Source organism: Aulostomus chinensis, chromosome 19, assembly GCF_037954235.1.
Source record: "Aulostomus chinensis isolate RoL2024-O1b breed Wild chromosome 19, RoL_Achi_v1.0, whole genome shotgun sequence".
Lineage (NCBI taxonomy): Eukaryota > Metazoa > Chordata > Actinopteri > Syngnathiformes > Aulostomidae > Aulostomus > Aulostomus chinensis.
The window spans coordinates 10,165,646-10,187,927 of NC_141338.1; positions in this window are offsets into that span (position 1 = coordinate 10,165,646).

The window sequence follows — 22,282 nt, forward strand, 5'->3', positions numbered from 1 at the left end:
CCAGCATGCAACTGCCCCCAACTCCCCCACACATTGTCAGATTCAGCCTATCCTGGGGTGAAAAACTGTTATTACCACAGGGCTGACATGTTTTCTTATACTTTGGTCCATTGCTTAACATAAAAAAAACTCCAGAGACACAAAATAATGTTTTGATGTAATGGTAAATAACTGCTCCAACGTCTCCGAGTGAATACAGCAGATGTTGTTATCTGACATGCTCTGACACTGAGTTGTTCAAAGAAAATATTCCTTCACATTTTGTGTAGACTTGTGACGTTTGGAATTTAGATTTCATAACACAACTGACAAAAAAATAAGATCAAATTGATGTCAGGATTAAATGTTGTCCTGTCATCAAAGTCACCTGACCTTGCAACCTAAATTCAACCAAATATACATTTTAAAGGGAGGCCTTTCTGAAGCGGACATTCAGTCACTCGGGTAGTACTGGGCCGAAACTGAACAGGTCCATCGAACAGAAATGCTCTTTGGAACATAAACTGTGATATACAGTGTGTAAAGTCTTCACCCCTGAGAATAATGACATCAGCGATAATATACGGTATATTAAAATAAATATTCCAGCATTGTTCAGACTGTCGGCCCAAATCTGAGTTTTGGTGTGTCCAGATGGATTTGACACAGTGTGAAGAGCCAAAAACCACATGAAATCATGGATTTGCAAATCTCATTCAAACCACATTTGGAGGTGGTTTCAAGTCAGATTAAAATCAGGTTTCGACAGATGTGTGTGAGTGTGGATGCTTAAATAGGGTTACAAAGTGTCTTTTTTTTTTTTGTGACAACACATTTCTCCGTGAGAACTGACTGCCTTTGGTACAAGTAGGTTCGTGATTTCTGGACAAAACAAATTTAACTGCATCGCTTGGAAATTAACAGTGTGGACAGAAAAAGTCTTCGTTTGAGCTCAGTCAGACCTGCAGTCTGAACGAGGACTAAGTCTCTACTGAACACGGACACGACAAAATAGGAGGCCGTGAACATGATCACCTCTGTTTCTGCACGTTTCCACTGACCGATGAAAGGTGAATGACGTGAAAGGGGACAGATAGACTCATGACTGTAGGTCACGTATTGTCACCTTCTTCAAATGATTGCCGAAGTCATTTTTATTTTTTTTCCTTAAAGCAACTCCTTATGATCTTTTGTCTCCAGTTTTTTTGTGTTTTCTGAAAACAACTTGAAAAAATGACCTAGGCGATCGTTTTAAGAGGCGGATGATATTAGATGATATTATAACAAATCTTTCACTGCCCCTCCCCCATCATTTGACCCTCACAGTATCTCTCGCCTCTATTCGTCTTTCACTGTCTCTACTCATCCTTCTGCCTCTTCATCTCCTTTACTCCCCATGATCCTATTCCCAATTCCCTAAAACTACCCCTCCACTCTCTCTGCCGCCCCATGGCCACTGACCTAGACTCCCAGCTCTCTTTGATGTGAACGATGTGACCCCGGTGCTCCAGATGCCCCAACACCGCCAGTCTTATCCTCTCCAAGAGCCGGCACAACCCAGAGAGAGCGAGAGAGAGAGAGAGAGAGAGAGAGAGAGAGAGAGAGAGAGAGAGAGAGAGTCATTAACCCCACACAACCTCAGCCTCCCTTCCACTGCTTAAACACATGATGTATTACAACTCCCACCCCCAGAATTCACCCAAACATGCATGTGTGGGCGAGGACCGATGATGCAATAGGCTCTTTAAACATTTAAAGAATAGGTCAGCTTTTCAAAGGGAGGAGCTGGAACCTTTGGCCACTGCTTCAGTTATCATGGTCAGTGGTTGAAAGTCTGGTGATATGTCAAAAGGAAAACAAATGAATGTCTAATGAATGGAAAGCCTGGATGATGAATTAAACTTCACACGGGTACACTGCTGGTTTATTTGGATTATAAATGTATATCTTTGCCATACCTGGAATGACAGGGTAAGATAGGATAGAAAAAAACAACAACCCTTTTATCTGTTAATAATTCAACATGATGAAATATGGGGAAAATGAAGGAGATGGTTGAAAGTGCAATGAAGCAGCTACATTATGTATCTGTCAGTAAACCATATATTGTTTTGTTACTTCCAACAAAAAAAAAGAAAATTAAAACATTTCAGAGTAATGATGAGTCATGGCCTCAGTCAACCTTAAATCTCGAACTTAAACAAATCATAGTCTGGGTGCCCCGCATGACAAAGGAGAAGAGCGCAAGAACAAGAGCATTCCTGGGGGTAGAAAAACGAGGGAGGGGATTACTTTATTAAGATGTACTGAAACACAGATCACCACAGATGGATGAGCGCCTCGCACAAAGGGGGTTTTCAAAGAATCAAATCCATCTCATGCAAGAGTTACAAACATCTGCCTGAATAGTGAAACTGTTGCAATTTTAGGTCTTTCATTACAAACTGGGAGTCCCGTTTGTAAACCTTTAGACAAGGGCCTTGAGTGGCGTTGGAGGGCTCTGTTCAAGCTTAAAAAGACAAAGAGAGAGAGATAAAAGAGGTGAGCTCCACTAATAACCACAAGGTCATGATTCTTCATGCAATCCTGATAAAGAGGCTTCAACCCGGTCTTCAATCGACAGAGCGACTGGGCCATCCGCGAGGAGGTAAATGCTAATATTGCTCTTGCTAGTAGATAAAATAAAGTTTTGCGTAGTTTTTGGCATACATCCAGGACATAGGTTTGATTCCTGGTTTGAGGCTTGTGGTCAAATGGTAGTGGGGGTCGGACTGGAATGAGTCTTTTCATCAGATAACACATTTTCTGTTTCGTGTAAAGATGTCCAGCATATCAACGGAGACATGCATCAACATGATGTGAAATCTGCATATGTACACCGCGGCTAGTTTTTGGCTCCACAGCTGGCCAACACAAGCTCCGGGACGAGAGCGCTGAAATGGGAGCGCAGACCCTTCCATCTCCCACCGTTCTGTCTTTCAGCACCACTCCTGGCCAGGGTCCTGAGGAAAGACAGGGGGAGTTCCAGCGAGGATCCCCATGCAGAGTCAGACAGGGACGATGCAGTGTCAGTATGGTGAGAAATAGAGAGCATCGCAGTGTGAAAAAGCAGTGAAATGATTTTAGGAGGATGTTTTTTAAAAAAGGTGTTAGGTCTTGTCCACACAATAGCTGGAGTTGCTGGCTGGAACGCTAGTACAGCTCTATCAAAGCTGTCCTGTATGTGCAAAATCCTACAATCCCTGGTGAATTTCTGTTTGATAACAACGTGCCTCATTCATAAAATGTTCTTGCGCACACATCTGTCACATAGGACATTTTTCAGCCCTCAGTTTTGTTGTGGAAGTTTGCTGAACTCTTGAGACAGTGGTGAAATGAAAACAAGGACTCTCGACGTCTTATTAGGAGTTATTTAACAAAGCTGGGCCCAGGGAGCAGGATTCATTTTACAAGCCAGAAGCGAAGCCTGAGACAGAAATTTTTTGTTTTTCCTGTAGTAGCATGACTGACTCTGCAGTCGCAAAGAGGTGCTACACACTCAATAGCTGTCACGAGCAAAAGGTTAACAGCCATTTAGCCTAAACTGAGGGTTGAAAACATTCTCCCACATGTAAGAAAGACTTTGGGTGAAAGACTATATCATGAATAATGCCCAGTGTCCATTAGCTGTAGCAGTCAGACTTAACACACGGTCAAGATAGAATAACTGCTGCAACTGCTTGCAAAAGGATGTATTTTGCCTCTCAGTTTCTAGTTTTATTCAAGCTCTTTGATACTGCTGGTTTCATATCATTTTACTACTTTTGATCGTTTGGCTCTGCAGTTGGTTCATTATTGTTGTCTTGGTAAATTAGCGTTTGGCTTTTTGCACCAAACAAATGCAACAAATTCCATGAAATATTCAAATGAGCTAGCAATGTGTCTGCTGCATAAAATGGCTGCTGTGCACAATAACGTCTTTGGTCGATTGTCAAACAGAAATGGACATGAAACAAGACAGCATTCCTTTTTCAATTGATTTTAGTTGATACTCTGTATTTGTATTGTTTTTACCGTTATACTTTTATCCTTTATTTATTCCCTCATTGCACAACCTATGTGTGGTTATGCTGGACATGTTGCTAGACAGTGTGTTTTATTTCTCTATTTTCCCTTTCGGGATTTCCAACTCTTTTACTGTTGTTATCGTGGTTGTCGCCATATGGAGCTCATGTCAATGAAAACACAGGGTGACGCAGTAAAAGTGCATATTCAGACAAATCCAACTAATGTACAAAAAATACTATTAAACCCATTGAGAAAAGTAACACACAACCTCATCAGTCAGTCTAGAAATATGCAGGTGCACCAATAGTGCAAGGCAAGTCTGTATAAAATTGATTTAAATCATACGTACCCACAGGGAACAATGACATTTCTTCTTTTTCGCAGATGATGTGATATTTTATATCACTGGCTCACAAACTGCAACGCCCTCTGTTTTTTTGTTTTTGTTTTGTTTTTTGATCTGGATTAATCTGTTACAAATTCAAAATTTGTTCTAATCTCCAAACAGACATACATTTCACAAGAAGGTAAATATTTTCTGTTGTTATGGACAATTAAAACAAATACCATAGAAATACTTGGGAATTGGATGAGATGCCAAATCCTCCAGCGAAACTCACGATGAACCCTGCAATCAAAACAAGTTGTTTCTCAAAAAAGACACAACTTTCAACAATGCCTGACCATCTCGTCTGGGTTATGGAGATATCCCTCATGCTGATGCCATCCATCCATTATAGCACCTCTGGATTCATTGCTCAAGATAACTCACAGCTGTGAATGATGTGAAAAGGTTAATGGTCATTAGTGCCACCTAGAAGGCATCAACATTCCTGCGTTGTCATCTGTTGTTAAGATATTGCTAAGCATGAACTAAAATCATCTGATAGCTTGATCTGATCTGGGTAAGGCCGGTTAGCACGGCAAAACAAAACAGTGTACAAACTGACATGAAAGCGAGAAGAACAGATGACACGTCTCCTCAGTTTCATCTGACAAGGTTGTTGATCCAATAAAAAAATCTTGAGACACCAACTGTGAAGCTGGGCCAAGTCAGTTCGCAGTAACATATGAGAGGTCTTTACATGACTGGTAAATAATTACTGTGCAAATGTTCTTTTCCCAAAAGCCCATTGAGTGGGCTGAAATATTACACTGTACCAACTGGTTTAGTGCAAAGAACATGCACCTATTCATCACTTACACAGTGACATCTTGGTGGAGACTTTTTAATCACAGCACACATTAATCAGGATTTGATTTTAACATTATGTTTTCATCAAATAAAAAGGTTTCACTGTCCTGCCTGACAGCTCATTTATAACCAAAAAAGGGATGGGGGGGGGGGGGCTGTTCTCAGCTTCAGCTCTCTGTGGAAAAGTGAGGGGAAATTGTAGCATTTGCTCACTCAAGCCATCATATGAAATTTGAATGAATGGTTAACACTAGAGAAGTCACATCCATCCTTGTCACAGGGAGCCCTGGCTGGGTAGAACACAAGTATTTCAATGTCAAAGCTGCCGGTCCGGCTGGAAAATGGCCTCCAGCTGTCTCATCATTAGAGCTGATAAGACACCGTTGCCAGGACCTCCCTCCATTCCCCGCTCACTCTGTGGGAATCACAGGTACAGACTGAAGGTACCAGCCAGGAGAAAACAGCCCCTTCTCTCAGCCACCTGGGTAGCAGCTTCTCCATATGGAACACATTGAGATTTATGTCAGTCCTCTGAGATCTAAAGGATGCTGGTTTCTTTCAGTTTAAACATCTCTATCTGCTTTGTCCTGGGAAGATCTCTCTGCATTGCTTCTACATTCTGATTCCTAATCCCCCTAAAAACAAAACAAATGTAAGACATTTTAAAAAAGAGACGTAAAAAGTGGCCCTCAGCTATTAATCATACAAATAGGCTGTAGCGTGTTTTTAGTTTTGAACCGTATACCATCATAAATCACATGTAACTGGAGGTTATTTTCTCATGTCTGACCAATATTTCTATCGGTGAGAGCAATGATACCCTTAAACGCTTAAAGATTCGTAAATGTCAAACCATCACTACTTTCATCCGTGCAATGAAAGATGAATAGGGAAATTTTCACTCATACAAATTGAGGAGTTTCAACTGTGGCCTATTTACAATTTGAATGATTCATTTTTTTGCAGTAACACAATGTTCACAAATCTCTCTCTGGATGTTTTACAAACCCCCAAAAAAACACGCAAAAAAATGTCACGAAAACCGCATGGACTCATCCTTTGGCGCTATGACTACAACTGTAACTAATTGAGCTCGTAGATGTTTCTGGGTGGGGATTATTGTCAAACGTTACCTTTGACAAGGTTAGTCCAGTGAACACTGTCATCGTTGTTGGGCCTTCTTGCCAACAGTAAAACCATTTGCAGCGGCGAGTTCTTGAGGTATTCCTGACCACGTCTGAGATTGACGCACTGTGAGAGGAGCGCATCAAAATGAAGAAAAGCATAGAACTTCCTGTCGCCACCAGATGGCGCTTTGACTAAAACTGCCCAAAAATGTAGTGGGTTCTTCCTTGGCCCATTCTACATTCCGCCACTAAGGTCCATGAAAATGAACCTCGTTGTCTCCGCCTCCTATAACAGAAAACAGACAACGGCTCTAAAAACACAACCTCCTCTTACCGCCCACAATGTTTCCCTACTTTCTACTACAAAAAAGCAAATGCACACAAAAACTTTGTATTGTGTCGCGTTCTATTTCGTTTAAAATGTAGCCTATTCAAATGAAATTTTACCCTTTTTGATTCATGATGATTTTGTTAATTTGAACAAGAGTAAAATGGTCACATTTTAAATGTTCAAATTGATTGAGGTTCTTGAATAAAAAAAAACGTACCATGACCTCAAATTCAATACCAGTAGGGTACTTGGGGCAAAACTAATTAGGTCATCCGAAGCTGACAGTTAAGCAGAATTGCGACAAGAGTGTACGATGCCCTGCTGTTTACTATACGCTAACTATGGGATACCTTCGTTGTGACCCCAGCTGTAGTGATAGGATAGGAATACTCAGTCAATGGGGGTACTCGACGGGGAGCTCTGTAACTGCTGGGGGATCAATACGTCACCTACGGAGTAACTGAACCCAGGGGTAGCAAGGCAACAACCCCGCCTGACCTGTCTGAGCCTTCAGAGACAATGTGCCAACACAGCAGGTCAATACGTCTGGAGGCCGCAGTATGGGGCCGTCACATTTTGAAACAATAAGATGACTTTTCATGCGTGCCGCTGTCATCGTTGTAAAAATGGCAAATTGTGTCTTTTGGTAGTGCCAATTGATTTCAAATTGCATTTTCTATATTGCACAAAAACGGCAGTTTATCTGTCCAAATTGCTCAGAACTATTCTCATAATCTGGTTCCTCAGAATTTGCCTTGAAAACATCAAGATATAAAAGAGCCATTGAATTCTATTAACACCAGTTCCACATCAATAAAGGCTAATCCCTGAGGCTCTCTGAGCTGTTTGTGGTAAAGTATTGATCCCCCTAAATGCAGGTGACTGCATGTTGTTCTTGTCTGCGTACCAGTATACCGCCCAACCCGCCCCCACAACTATCTCTGCCCTTTGTAACCCCTTTTGCCCCCCTCTCTCCCTCTCTCTGTGTCTCTCCCTCACCACCCAGGCTGAGCAGCCATCGTAGCACCTCCACAGAGGCCGATGTGTGACTTGATGCCATCAATAAAAGCATCATCTGAGATGGACTTCCATCGCGCCCTGCACAGGTAGTCAGGTCCTTACGATCAATCACCTGGATGGAGGCCGGCCCTTGAGGAGATGAGCACTCAATATCTCACCAGCAGGTTTTCTCGGATCCATACCAATTCTTGTTCCTGCCTTGTTTTTACTCGGTGCTCCAGTTCAGGGTTGTGGGTTAGTCAGTAACAGCACATAAAGCCATAGTGGCTTTAAGGACTGAAACTGACTTCAACTGAATGACAGAAGAAAGTCAAGCAGAAAGGGCAGAGACGACTATGCTGCTAGGGAAGAAAACTGCTGCGAGTAAAAAAACGATTCAAACTTTTTGTGTATCGAGGGGTTTAGAAATAAGCGTTCTAAAGCCCCTTTCCTGCCCAGAGAAACTGCCAACACCTGTTAACATCTGGCTTTTGTCTGCAGTGGGAACTAGTTAACTCAGCATTCACTCCCAGGTCAAACGACTCTGCAGTAGACACTGGTATTCATCTGCTGCGACTGGCATCGACGGGAACACACAACCAGGTGAACACGATAGTTCAGTCTCAGATTACACGAGCAGAATTCCACTATCAACAATAAACATGGAGGCAATGAAAGCTTATCACATCTGTTGATAACTAGTGAGACTTTTTTTTGTCATCTGGGCCATCTCTGTTTGGGTTAAAGCAGAGCCTTAACCTCTGTCAGTAGGCTTTCAGTTTAAAAGACACACCACAGCTATAAAGTTTTTCTGCCAACGCCATCTACGGTGTTTGTGACTAAGATGTGTGCCGTGGGACAGCGGTAAAAGTAAAGCTGAGAGTGAAGGTCCATCGCACGGAAACTGTGGTCCAGAGTTTGGCGTCTGTGAATCAGCTGTTCTGTTTTTATCTTATCGCTGACAGGTTGTTTGGTTTTTGTAACAGCTTATTATCTACCCATGTGAAAAAGGTCACACTTTTGTAAGTGCCTGCATGTGTGTGTGTGTGTGTGTGTGTGTGCATGTGAGAGAGCAAGAGAGAGAGAGAGAGAAAGAGAAGATGGTGATATAATGCTGGTGGTCTTTCTCGTTCTCACACTTGAGAATCAAACTTGCTTCATCTCTGAGGGACCAAATTCCACTCTTATAAGATCAAGATGCCCCATAAACACAACTAAATTGTCTCTGAGAGGATTTAATTTTGTTGTAGAGGCCTGAGAATGCTTTACTCAGCGTGTGAAAAACATTTTAGATCTACTCTAGCCCATTCAGACCTAAAATCTTTATTAGTATTGGCATATTTTTAAAGAATCTCCCAACATCTGAGGGTTTTCTGAAAATCTTCCATTAAAACCTTTATTTCTCAGGCTCTGTGGCAGATAGAAACATGAAATTAAAACAAAATGATAAGGTTTGACCTTTGACCTCAGCGACAAACGATTTGGCTTTGCCCTGCTATTTGTTCGACATTTTTTGAATAATCAAGGCCATACACCTATACAGTGATGATGAGGATGTTGCTCTAGCTCTAAACCACCATGACATGGCAAATGTTGTTAGCATTGGCTACTAGCGATCTGAAGTTAACACATGACAAATGACAGTAACAGTATGGAAGACACCCCGCGGTTTCATATCTCAGCAGTGCTCCCTATCAAGATGGATGAGTCTGAACGGACAGCAAATGGTTAGAGAGACTGATAAGACACCAGACAGACACCAGCCATGATAGTCGGGACTGGATGATGGACTAGACAACAACATAATCTGGTCTTGTTGGGCGATTAGCATTCAAAAACACAACTGATTCATTTAGGAGCTGTAAATAATCGGCTTTGGCACAATGAGAGTCTGGGGAAATCTAACAGAAATTCCCATGATATTCCCAGCTATGTGTATGTATATGTTTGCTGGCGTAGTTTACACATTCCTTCTTTCTCTTCCTTCAGGATCCAGACTGTAGGTAACCTACTTCTTCTGTGTCTACACCCGGCTTTGGTCCAGAATGTAGCTGAGATGGATGAGTGTGTGACAGGACTCTCCCTTTACTGTCTCTATGGGAGGCTGAAGTGTGTGTGTGTGCACGCTGGCTGTATAAACTCACCCAGTGGGACCCCAAGCCTGGGGGAGATAAAGACCTCTCCTAAAATGTAAACACTCTCTGAAGTGGCGAGCTGGGCAGCTGCAGTTGCACACACACACATTTAGAGAAATGCAATCCCAATGTCAAGGTTAAGCGGTACACTCTTTCAAGGCTCACTTTCCCTCTTGACCCTCCATCTTGCTCTTGGATCCGCTCTGAAGTCTGGGTGCTGAAACATGGGCTGCTTTGACAAAAGAAAAACATTGGAAATGTGCAGAGGCCTGGTGGTACAGTACTGCTGTCACACGCTGACACAGAAAAGAGCTCTGATTTAAGCCCCCTAGCACTTTCAGTTTAGAGTTTTAAAGCACTGGATATGTATTGTAGTTGCAGGTGGTTGAGCGGAGAAATGTTGAGAATTAATCAAATTACTCAGAATTAGAAGAGAAAGCAGGAGATGGAAATCCATCCAGAGGGGCCTCATTATAACTGTCAAATTATATCAGATTATTTGCAGTTTTATCATCCTACCAGACTTCATCAGAACTTTGCCGCAATTTTTCAGTCAACACTGGTAAGAAATACATCGACTCATAAACAGTTGAGTCGGACTGCACTTTTTTATGCTACAAATGGCTACTTTTTTTCTTCATGATATATCCGGTTGATTCCAGGAAACTGATGCCAAAATTCAGCAAAATGATTAAAAGTAATAAATAAAACTCCTTTTATTCTGATCCACTTAAATAAACGAATGGGTTCTTCCATGGCCCCTCCTCCCACCAACCTTCAAGAAAACAAGTTCAGAATGTTTTTTTCTTTAATTCCTGCAAACAGGAAGACAAACAGATTAACAATCAACACGGAGGACATTTCCTTCCTGGCGAAAGTAACATAACGGGCACAAGAAACACAGAGTGGGAAGGATACAAAATAAAGATGGAAGTTTGAAAGCAATGTAAAAACTGTCACTTTAGCTTTAACTTGAATGTATCTCTAATCTTGGGGGTGTTGGGGGATGGGGGGGGGGGGGACAGTTTGTTTCAATTTCGCAACACAACAGCTGGTTGCAGCTCCTCTATCTTTACTTTAGTAGTTTGGATTCTAGGAATCTTGAACCACCTGACTAGAGAGCTCTACAAGGTCTGTACCGGGTCAAAAGACCTGCTTGGTATCTCAAGTGATTTTTTTGGTAGGGCGTAGAATGTTGAAGATAGAGACTTGCAGCATTTTGGATTTGCTGATGTAAGGGGTGAACTATGGCGTCAAATAAAAAAAGGCCCACGATTTTGTCCCAGGTCAGTCCACTCCCTGTTTTCTGGTGAACCATTATTGGGCCCAGACTGCCAACAATGAAGTAATCCCAGGGGGACGCCAAAAACCATGAAGTAATAGGATACAAAAAAAATTATGGGCTTAGTATATTTTCTTTATTATTATTTTGATTGTGTGTGTGTGTGTGTGTGTGTGTGTGTGTGTGTGTGTGTTTAGCATTGTTGTTTAGGTTACATTAATAAAAGGGGGGGGGGGTACTCCGTGGAGGGATTCAGATGTAATAAAATCAATATGTTTGATGGAAATCCAACTCAGGGCAACACGTTGTATAAACTAGTCTTTAAAATATCATGTAAACTTTACCACTCGTATGAAACCTAACGTAGATGTGCCATTACCAGGGTGATGCTTGTGTACACAAAGAATAACACACTTAACAAGTACTTAACAAAGTACCTTCTGCTCCATGAGAGTGCTGTGAAAATTGAAGAGGGCTGGCAGGGACGGCTGCTAATCTTTGCTTGAGTCCATCTTTATTATCTTTAGTCAGTCGATGGACAGAAGTGGATCCTGAGGTAAAAATACCCGAGCCTGCTTCTCATCAATGTGATGCTCTTATCTGGCATTTGCAATACATTCAGCAGGATGAGCCAGAGTAAAGACCCACGGAGCAGAATTTTATAAATCATTTGCACTCTAACACGATGAAACAAGTCCACACAATTGTCTTCGTTAATCTCTTCCACACGGATCCCCTAAATTTCTACATTTCAGTTCTGTCAAGGACACACTAGGTTAAAACCTAAATGAAGTGCAGTTCAAACTGTGATAGATTTATCTATGTGACAGACAGACAGACAGACAGTGAAAGGCGAGGAGGCACGAACAGAGAGAACCAAGAGCAAACATTAGCTGGGTTTCAGAAGAACAAGGTGAGAGATTGCAGCTTACAGTCACCAATAGTTCCACTCCACTAAACTATTGATTTTGTCACTCGTTTTGTTTCTTCCTCTTTGGACACTCTGCTGCTTTCGCTCTCCTCTGGGACGTCAGATGAAAGGATGCCACCAGTGAACAAGTAAGTGAAATGCGCTGCGAATCATTCAGGGAAACGCCTCCAGAGATCTTATGCTGAGACAATCGTCCTCTTTGTTCGCTGCGACATCCCTGTGTTGCTTGGGGATGCAAACACTTGGTTAGAGTTGACGCAGATACACACACACACGCGCGCGCACACACACACACACACACACACACACACGCATGCTCACACTGGAGAAAGGATGGAAGAAGGGAGGGAGTCGCCAACATGTCACAGAACAACTTTGGCTAACAAAAAACACTTCAGCTTCATAAATCTTAAATGAAACAAAATGTTTAGTTTTCATTAGAGTGGGGTTTTTTTTTGTCTTTTTTGAGTTATTAACGTAATAAAGAACACAGGGAGGTACTACGCTTTTGATCATGTACAGTTCCTGGCCCCAGTCATAACAATACAATATCCCCCAAGAGTAGTTGTAAAAAGTGTCATATAGTTTTATGAATTATGATGTGCAAACAGTCATGAGGCGCCATGACAGAAATTGTCATTGTCAAATGTTAAATGTCATTCTTTAATACAGATCTTGAGGAAAGTATGACGGATGCTGAAATTCAAATGTATATGTAAATTTGTTCTGTTTTATGTCATATCTCACACTAATTTCAGCACAGAAAAGCCATCCAATCGTCATTAATTCTTCACCAGTAAATAAAACCTACTTCTTTTTTTTTTAAGTATTTCATCATTAGCACGGATTTCAACCTCGTTTTTTACATTTTTTTCATGGACATTTCATTACAATTTGTGACCTGACATCTTAAATCAGTGTTTGTTTTTAAGGGTCGCAAGGTGATTTACTGAAATAAAAGAAAGGATTCTGAAAGGATTCAAAGGGCTTTCATTGTTCCAAAAGGGGGATAAAATAGTAATACAACAGCTGTAGAAATAGCAGTTACATTTTAAATCAACTTTAAATTTGTCTGTATTTGAATTAGGCCTATTAGTGTGTATATCATTTCCCTCCTCTGCAGATATTGGGGGCTGTGTGAGTGACACCTTTATTTTGGGGGTTCTGAGCTGAGAGGTTTGGGGGCCTACATCTTAAAAGATTCAGACGCGGATGGAACTCGGATATCATGGCTGATAAATGCCCTGCAGCTGTCCTCTTATTTATGATTCAGTCTTTTTCTCCGAGGTGTTTTAATTATTTCATAAGGTCTCTGTACATTAAGCTAAACTGTTTCAATGTCGGGGAGGGACGATCGAGAAGCAAGAAATGAAATGTCTGTGTTTTATTTCTACATAACAAGCAGCCGAATAGCAACAGCAGCAGTGAGGGCATTAAGGCCGCAGGCAGGCAGGCAGGCAGGCAGACGGGCGGGCGGCAGATAAAGAGGACTCTATTAGTCTCGGCTCATTGTGCCACTCTGATTTCTTTCTACTTCCTAATTGGCTGGCTTCAGTGGGCTTGGCAGCCATATTTCAGTTTAAAGGAGAAGGATCCATGGGTCACGGGAATAAAGGGGCCCATTTGACAGGTCAGCAGGCTGATGTCTACAGCATAGTCTGAAGTCAAAGGTCAAACTAACATCAAGATAGGCTGTGGCAGTGAGGGTCAGCTCCTACACCGGAGTGCCCAATCAGTACGTCGGCAGACTGACTGGAATGTTGAATCTTTGGATTTTAACAGGAATATTGTAGATTCAGAGACCTTACAGATGCTTCATTCAATCAGGAGTGATTCCAAATTCAAAAAGAACTTTGTTCTTATATCAATGAGTAAATCCCAGCTTTTCTCAATGATTTTTCAGCGACATTCAATTGAAGAACTAATATATACACACACACTGATCAAGAAAACATGTACACACACTGCACATACATTAATATATCAGATGTCAACAGATGTTTTGACACATCAGCCACAGTAGATTAACGTCAACAGGAATTTCAGTGCATTCAATACTCACTGGTTTTGTCACCACAGCTTTATTATTAATTCACGATCAGAGCTCAAACTGTCATAACACACGCTAACACAGACAGTCCAAGTACAGGATTAAAAAAATAAACTGTGCAGAGAATGAGATGTGATATTTGAGTACTGCAAACATCAGGGTTTGTTTTTTGTTGTTGTAATATCTTGAAAAGCAAATACATACATTTCAAATTAGGCCTGTCATTTGAGAGACATTGATTAGACTCATTATTCTATACATCACAGGAGCAAAGTCAGACAAAAATAACTAAAGTAATCCAATTATGAGTAATCCATGAATTGCAGTGGTCGGAGGCTTAAGCAACATTGGGATTGGTGGGATTTAGTTTGTCCAACAGACCACATTGGAATCCCCCCCCCCCCCCCCCCATAACTCCATTAGAATTAACATTCACCTCAAGAAGATGAGCAGCCTGAAATCATGAAATTTACCATGCACATTTGCACACGCATTAACTCATGTATGCACGCACGCACGCACGCACGCACGCACACACACACACACACACACACACACACACACACACATAAGCTCAGGACAGTCTGCCTGGCACCAGACAGCAGTGCACTACTGCCAAATGAGATGTGTGAGAGCCCCCTGCTGCCAAGAGGCGGACAGGAAGAAGAAACAAACCCTCTCTAATGGAGACATGACATGCTCGCCGGGGCGGAAACTCAAACAAACGATTAATGGGCCATGGAGACTTTAGTACAGCAGCAAAATACCCTCCGCTACCCCCCCCCCCTTTGTACTCCCTCACTCTCACTGTGTCCCATGTTGGCTGAGGGGCTTTGACATTTCAAGACACAGGCCTCTACCCCAAGGCGACATATTTCTGCCACCCCCCTTACCCCCTTCTCTCTGCCGAGATCCCTGAATTGAATTAAGTGGACAACACAGTAATAGTATCATGAACATTTCAGAAGGCAGAAGAGACAGACACCGGCATGTTTAAGCTTGACGCCAAGGCATATTAGAGGTTTACAGCCGAATATCCAGGAAGGCAAAGACGAGAGCCCCTCACATCCTCCGGTACAGAGAAGTTACAACACCGCTGGAGGTGGTGACCGAACTGCACCAAATGAGACAACCAGCCATATGGAAGGTGCACATCCCCAACAACTACATGCATGGTGACCACATGTGACAGAAATCCAAAAGAAGAGTTGGTTGCAAAGACTTTTATGCAAACTTTAATGGTGTGGATCATCATATGGAGTCACAATGAGTCCTGAAGCAGTGAGATGTGGACACCAGCTGTATCGTATCACTAGTTCAGAGTTTAGCAGGTCTGGTAAAGGGTGAAGGAACAGCTGAGGAGCCTGAATGTCTTCAAGAAGGAATCGTGTGTGTGTGTCTGTGTGTGTGTGTGTGTGTGTGGGGGGGGGGGGGGGGGTGTTCCATTTTCATGGGGCCACGGAGGTCCATCCAGTCCAGTCGATGGTGCTGCCTCCTCCGCAGTCACAGCAAAGAGTAGAGAATGAGAGAAAGAGAGAGAGAGAGAGAGAGAGAGAGAGAGAGAGAGAGAGGGTGAGGGGAAGAAGGGAAGCCCCTTCATGTGTTTTGATTAGCAGGTAATGATCTTTGATCTAATTCGCTGACTGGGAAAGTGCGGCTCCCATTGAAATCCGGTGGATGCTTGGCCGACCTGGAGCCAGTGTCACTTCTCGTTAGGGCCTGCGGCTCCATGACCTCCCCATTGCCAGTCCCAGCCCCCTCTTCACAGCATGTGCACCCCGCGTAATGATATCAATAGCAGCAGGGGTGCAATGAATACAAATCCGCGTGCAGAATGTTTGGACAAGAATTCGCTCCCAACCCTCCCTCCTCTCGCTGCTCCACTCACCAACGTTCAACCTCTTTCCACGACACAAAGGGCTAGGTTAGAGCTGTAATCTGGATGCTTGGTTTCACGCTAAACTGTTGGCTACTGCAAAGATAAATGCCCCCTGCTGGCTGGATACAACTGTATATGTGTCATGTGAGAGTCTGTTTTCATGTTTCTATCATCAAGGTTGACTGTATTGGGCTTGAGCGTGTGAAAATGTGTTTGATTGTTTGGATTTATTCATGCATGCGGCTAATCCATTCAAGCTGTGAAGTATAAAATAATGACTGTTGCATGCTTACTTGAGACAATACAGAACTCACTTGTCCAGTTGCATGAAATGGGACGGTTCAAATAAAGACTTCAGTTATGAATATGGTTGTTTCAGATACATTTTTTTGACGATACCAATCTGACATAATTATAATTAACTTATGAGGGAACACTTAGAGGTTTTTCTGATGTAGGAGACTTCTGTCTGCCTGTACATGTTCCTCAATCACAAAAAGAACTATAAAGGGGATTTCTGGTGTTTATTACACATTTGACCTCCACTTATATCAGTATAAAAAGAAAGCCCCTAATGAGAAGGGTACAATAATGTAGACACTGTCTGGTAATGTTAAGAAAGTATTTTTGTTTCGTAGGTCACCTGGTACAAGATCCAGGTCGGTTCCTCTGGAGATTTACTGTCTCTTTCTAATATCATTACACAAACTAGACTATTGTAACACAGTCTCACGTCAAATTTTACCAATCAATAATCAATTTGAGGCACGGTGGTGCAGTGGTCAGCACTGTCGCCTCACAGCAAGAAGGTTCCAGGTTCGACCCCCGGCTCCAGCTCAGGATCTTTCTGTGTGGAGTCTGCATGTTCTCCCTGTTCCTGTGTGGGTTCTCTCTGGTACTCTGGACTGTGAGTGTGAATGGTTGTCTGTCTATGTGAGTTGGACTGGTGATGGACTTGTGACCTGTCCAGGGTGAACCCGTCCAGGGCCCGCGAAGGCTCCTGGGATAGGCTCCAGCCCCCCCCCCCCCCCCCCCCACGACCCTTAACAGGATAAGCAGAAGAAAATGGATGGATGGATGAATGGATGGATGGATGGACTAATCGATTTTAAAAATTAGAAGGGTTTTTCAACTGGTGTATTTCAGTCTGAGGCTTCATCTCTAACAGTGGAGACACAGAATCCTCGGTCCAACATCATAACGCCATTAGCAGCCTCTGAGATTGTTTTGTAGTTTTAAAAAACTGTGCTTTATTGTTAATTGACAACAGCTTCTAGAAATGCTATTTGTTGTTGGAAAATAACATTTTATGATGTGTCAATACAGATCAGGTCTGGTTGGGTTTAGGCACTTCATTGGATTCAACCAACACTCCAACCTCCACACCCATCATGAGGTGCTGCTGAACCAGGGTTCAGACATGGAAATACACTTCCAGTTTAAATTCTTTTCATAAAGGGTTCTGTTGATTGTTACCAGGCCAAAAAAATTGGAAATCCCCCTCAATTTTTGCAAATTAGTATATTAGTTCTCAACTCTGTCGAATATTTCTTAAGATGTATTTGAATTATTCATATCTTTCGCAAAATATAATTTCTTCCTTGGCTGGTGCTCCACCTCTCCACCAAATTTTGTAAAAAGTGATGGTGTGTAATTCCGCTGGCAGACAGACACTTTGAAAGAGCGGAGCTCTGTTGATGCCAAAGTTACCAAAAAAAAACAAAAACACACAGCAGTTTCACGTTCAACAGATCTTAAGGTTTTATAGGTTCTTCCCTGGCCCACCCACCCTCCAGGTTTTAGAGAGACGCAGAAACAAACTCACCCACACACACAGGAGAAGGGAGAGCTAATAAAGCAGAAATGTGATTCAAAAAAATATGCATTGTTCCTGAGTGACTCGGGTGTCCCATCTGGCACTTTCTTCTTATTATCAGATCTTGAAAGATACAAAAATCGTGCCATGTAGGAAAAGGAGACGAGTACGACTACGAGTGCTTGTACTGCTACTGCCAGGACCAGTCTCAGACGCCCAGTCATCCCCTATCGAACACTCGCCCAGTGTTGTACCTGACACGGCAGCCACCTGATTTCCGTCTCTGGTATTGACACAGCCGTGTAAGGCAGCCTGACCACCAGCGCCCATTAACAAAGGTATGTTCATGGAGCGGGCCAACGAAAGCCTCTGTTAAATCAGGAAGGAAAGAACCAATGCATTTCTTTTCTGAATTAACAAGACTGGAAAAGCTATAAAAATCCCTGCTGTGAGACCTGTTTATTATCAATTACTGCAGCACAATGTTGCCACACTGTGAACATACATGTGCTGCAGCCATGTGCCTCTCTGCAAGGATTCCATGCCACATGCCCGCCCGGCGCACACTGAGTCCTCACTTCTTCACTCGGCTGCCTGCTTCATTACTGCTGTCTGAGCACACCGGCGCTGTTTTCTACAAAGCTCACATTTACATAGTTCCATGTTTAATGTGCTGTGAAACGCAGCAGTGTCCCGAATAATGTCTACGATGTGCCTTTGTTAGGCTGAAAACTAAGCAGAGCGATCATCCCAAAAAGAAGACCAATTCAGGCATCCTATGAAGTCTAAATGTGAGTTTGACTTTGTATTTTCATCAGGAAGTCAGAAATGTGTGTATGTCTTCACCAAACGAATGCAGTAGATCCTGCAGCAGAACAACAGCTCCTGTCATTAACCTCAAAGAAAATCCACTTGTTACCCAACAGTTTTATCCCTGTGGTGTTACTCTTTTCAGTGGTGGGTCACTCTGCTAATTGAACATCTCCCTTCCTGCCAGCCATTAGGAATGAAGTGAAACACATGTGGTGGTGGATGACACTGCTCACGCAAGTGGTTTGGACGACCACTCTGTAATTAAAGGGCGGTTTATATCGTCTTGTAAGACTGGAGCGGCTGGCAGGAGCTGTGCTCCATATCCGAGGCGTGTTCCATGTGCCGCAGTTTGACAGAAGTGTCTTAGCTTGTGGCCTGTCGTCACCGGGGATGACACAATTTAGAGTCTGTTTATGGTAAACACATTGTTGTGCTGTCAGGCTGTGGTGGACAGACGCAGATGAATAACTTCCTGCAGAAAAGGAGGCTTTTTTTTCTTTGACAGCCTCCCCTTTCACCCTAAAGGGTCTTCATCTGCAGTCGTCACTCATGTGAGTTCAGTTTCGGGCAGCAGCGAAGGATTATGCTCATTACCCATTAAGATGCTGATAGGTTCACAATGAATCGATGAATCATCACGAGTCTAAAATATGCCAAGAAAATTTGAAGAATATGCAGGATGATAATTTATAATTTATGGACCAACTAACATGTTCAAATCACCTCTGGTGCCACTTTGTATGAAAGTTATTATAATGAGCAACTCTATAAACCCTTAGTACTGTAATTATTACCGTGATAGCAACAGAAACAAACTGAAGGTAAGATTATCAGACTAACTTGAATAATGCGTCATTGTTTAACCTTCACTTTACTTTTTAGCTGCTTTATTAGGGCAAATTAATTTTCATGCTTTTATCACTCATTAACTATGCATTTATTATCTGTTAACTAAGCAAGAGCACTCCTTTCTAATATTAATAAGGTCTTTGTTATGCACTTGTTTACGAAGTCTCGAGCTGCTAATGGATCTAAAGTGAGAACAATGGCTCGTTAAGGTTAATCGCTCTTTTATCAATATTGGCTGACACTTCATTAAGGCTTAGTCACTGTCAGCTAAGTTTTTTTGTGGCTACAAGAAGAAGATACAGTCTTACTAAGACGTAGTAAGCATCTTATGTACTTGTCACCCATGAATTCCTGTTTTATATTATAAATGATTGGAAATGGTGGCAAATCCTTGTTTTAAAAGTCAACCAGCAAATGTTTTATGTTTTTGCTTGGAATCAATAATTAACCAATTATCACAAAAGTTGGCAACTCATCTTTGAAATGGCTGCTCTGGTGTCATTTTTGGGGCTCATTTGATAAATAAATAAAATATTTTACCGAAGGCCTTGCAGGAAATTTTAATCATTTTCACGGTTGGAACTTCAGATTTTACATACATTCATGACAATGCGTATCAGTCAAAACTGTTGAATAATTGATCTTGTAATGAATTAAGAGACCCTGCATGACATTTACACCCGTGTGAGGAGTCCCATCTCCACTGACTCAACACTCAGGGAATCTTGTTCCCACAGCTTATTATTCAGGTACATCTAAAATGCATTAGCATTAATACAACTATACCGGCCATTAAACCTTCATGAGCACATGTAGGAGTTCTGGGTCACACATCTTTTGTCATACATTTCACTTAACAGCTATTAATGAAGTCAATTTTCAATTGTTTTTGTTATTTCATTCGGTGACGGTGACGGTATACTCAACACATCTCCAGTATTTTCTCATGAAGATGTTTGATAATGTAATGAAAAGCGAAACGGCCTCTCTGACTAAATTTCCAGAATGAATGAGTGGAAAGATTAAGATGAATTGCTACATCTGGCTCTCACTGAAACTCTAAAGGAAGTGGAGATAACCAAGGAGGGTCTGGTTATTCATCACCATCCAGACATGTGCCCGTACACGACTGTAAAGGTTTGAGAAAACAGACACACAGATGGACGGAAACTCACCAGCCAGGCATACTCAAAAGCAGCACCTGAATTTAAAAGAAGAAAAAAAACAAAACAGTTTGACTGTGGAGGAGAAGGCAGTGGATTGACAGCTGGACCAGGAGGGCAACTGGTTAATGTCACCTATCATCCAGACCCTTAGTGCCCCACACATCCCCTTGCATCCCACTCTCTTTTTCTCTCTCCACTCTTTTCCTCAAGGGAGCAACTTTTCCTCCAGATCCTGGCTTACATAAACCCCAGAGCCTCAGACCCCAAACAGAATTCGCTGCAGACCTCGGGCTGCTTGTCCTCTCTTTGCTTCATCTATCTCTTCCTCCCTCCACTATTTTCATCCCGTAACCATCGCTCCCTTTGTTCTTTGCAGTCGATCGATGCACCATAACTCAACTGGCCTCTGGTGTTTGATGTCTGAGCTCTGGATATCATTTCAACCGTTTTCATTGAATAAGTGAACTGATGAACACAAGCATGCGCACATACCGCCATCGTGCGAGCGCGCGCGCACACTCACAGGCGTGCACGACACAAATGAAAAAGAGACTGAGACAGAGACATAATATGAGAGAAAAAGAAAAAGAGGCTGCTTGGAAATAGAAGGCATTATGTTAAATGACTATTCAGCTGTGGGGCACAAGCATCCAGTTAAAGTGTTAAGCCCTCAGCGCTCATTGTGAGTAGTAAAGACTTTAAACTGGCATTAACTTGAGTTTTACACAATGATTTTTCATCCATGTGTGGAAACGTTTGCTGACAGCATCAAGGAAGCACGGAACATGGTACGGTCCAGTTCAAGACACGCTGTTGGGCAGGTCAAAAGAGACGTCAATCTCAAGGAACGTTCCGTCTGAATAAAGGATAAATGAATAAGACTCAATCTCTTCCAATCACAGACCCAACGTTCAGCGTAAACCAGTCGAAATAAACTGATAAGTAATCAGTCGCTTAGGACCTGCACCATCCTGCTTTGTTTTCAGTACATACAAAGTGAACCATTTCATATCTTCTTCTTCTTCTTCCTCTACTCATACATCCCACCATGTGTCAGTATTGAATCAGTAACCTGTTGCAAGTTCTTTACAAACAAGAGAAGCCTGCTTTTTGCAGACAGATGAGGTTTGATTCTGAGGCTTTATTTTGTACTAATGTAACTTTAGTGTGCGTGTGTGTGTGTGGGGGGGGGGGGGGGGCTGTCATGGACCTACTAAGAGGCCATTACATTTTGGATAAATCTGTTTTTCTGTTGTCGTTGCTTTTTTTAGCATTGGCTTTGGTGGAGCTGTGCGCTCGAGTCCAGTACTGCAGGGTACACAGAGAGCTGAAAAATCCCCAACTTCTTTTTTTAAATTTTATTCCTGCTTTCTGTCAGCTACCAGAAATACCCTGAGCACGTCAGGTTTGGCCCAGCTGGTCCAGTTTAGAGACTGGAGGTCTTGGTAGTTGAGTATATACAAAATAACTGAATAGAATAGAATGTCTTTATTGTCACTGCACACCATTACAGCGAAACCTTTGTGCAACTCTTTCCGGTAGTAGAAAAAGAATAAAAGAGCAACATAAAAATAGAAAGATAATAGACAAACCAACTAGAATTAATAATTGCTAGCTGCATATATTAGCACATATTGCACAGTCAGTGTATTGCACGGTTCAAGCGGGATTTTGTTGCAATTT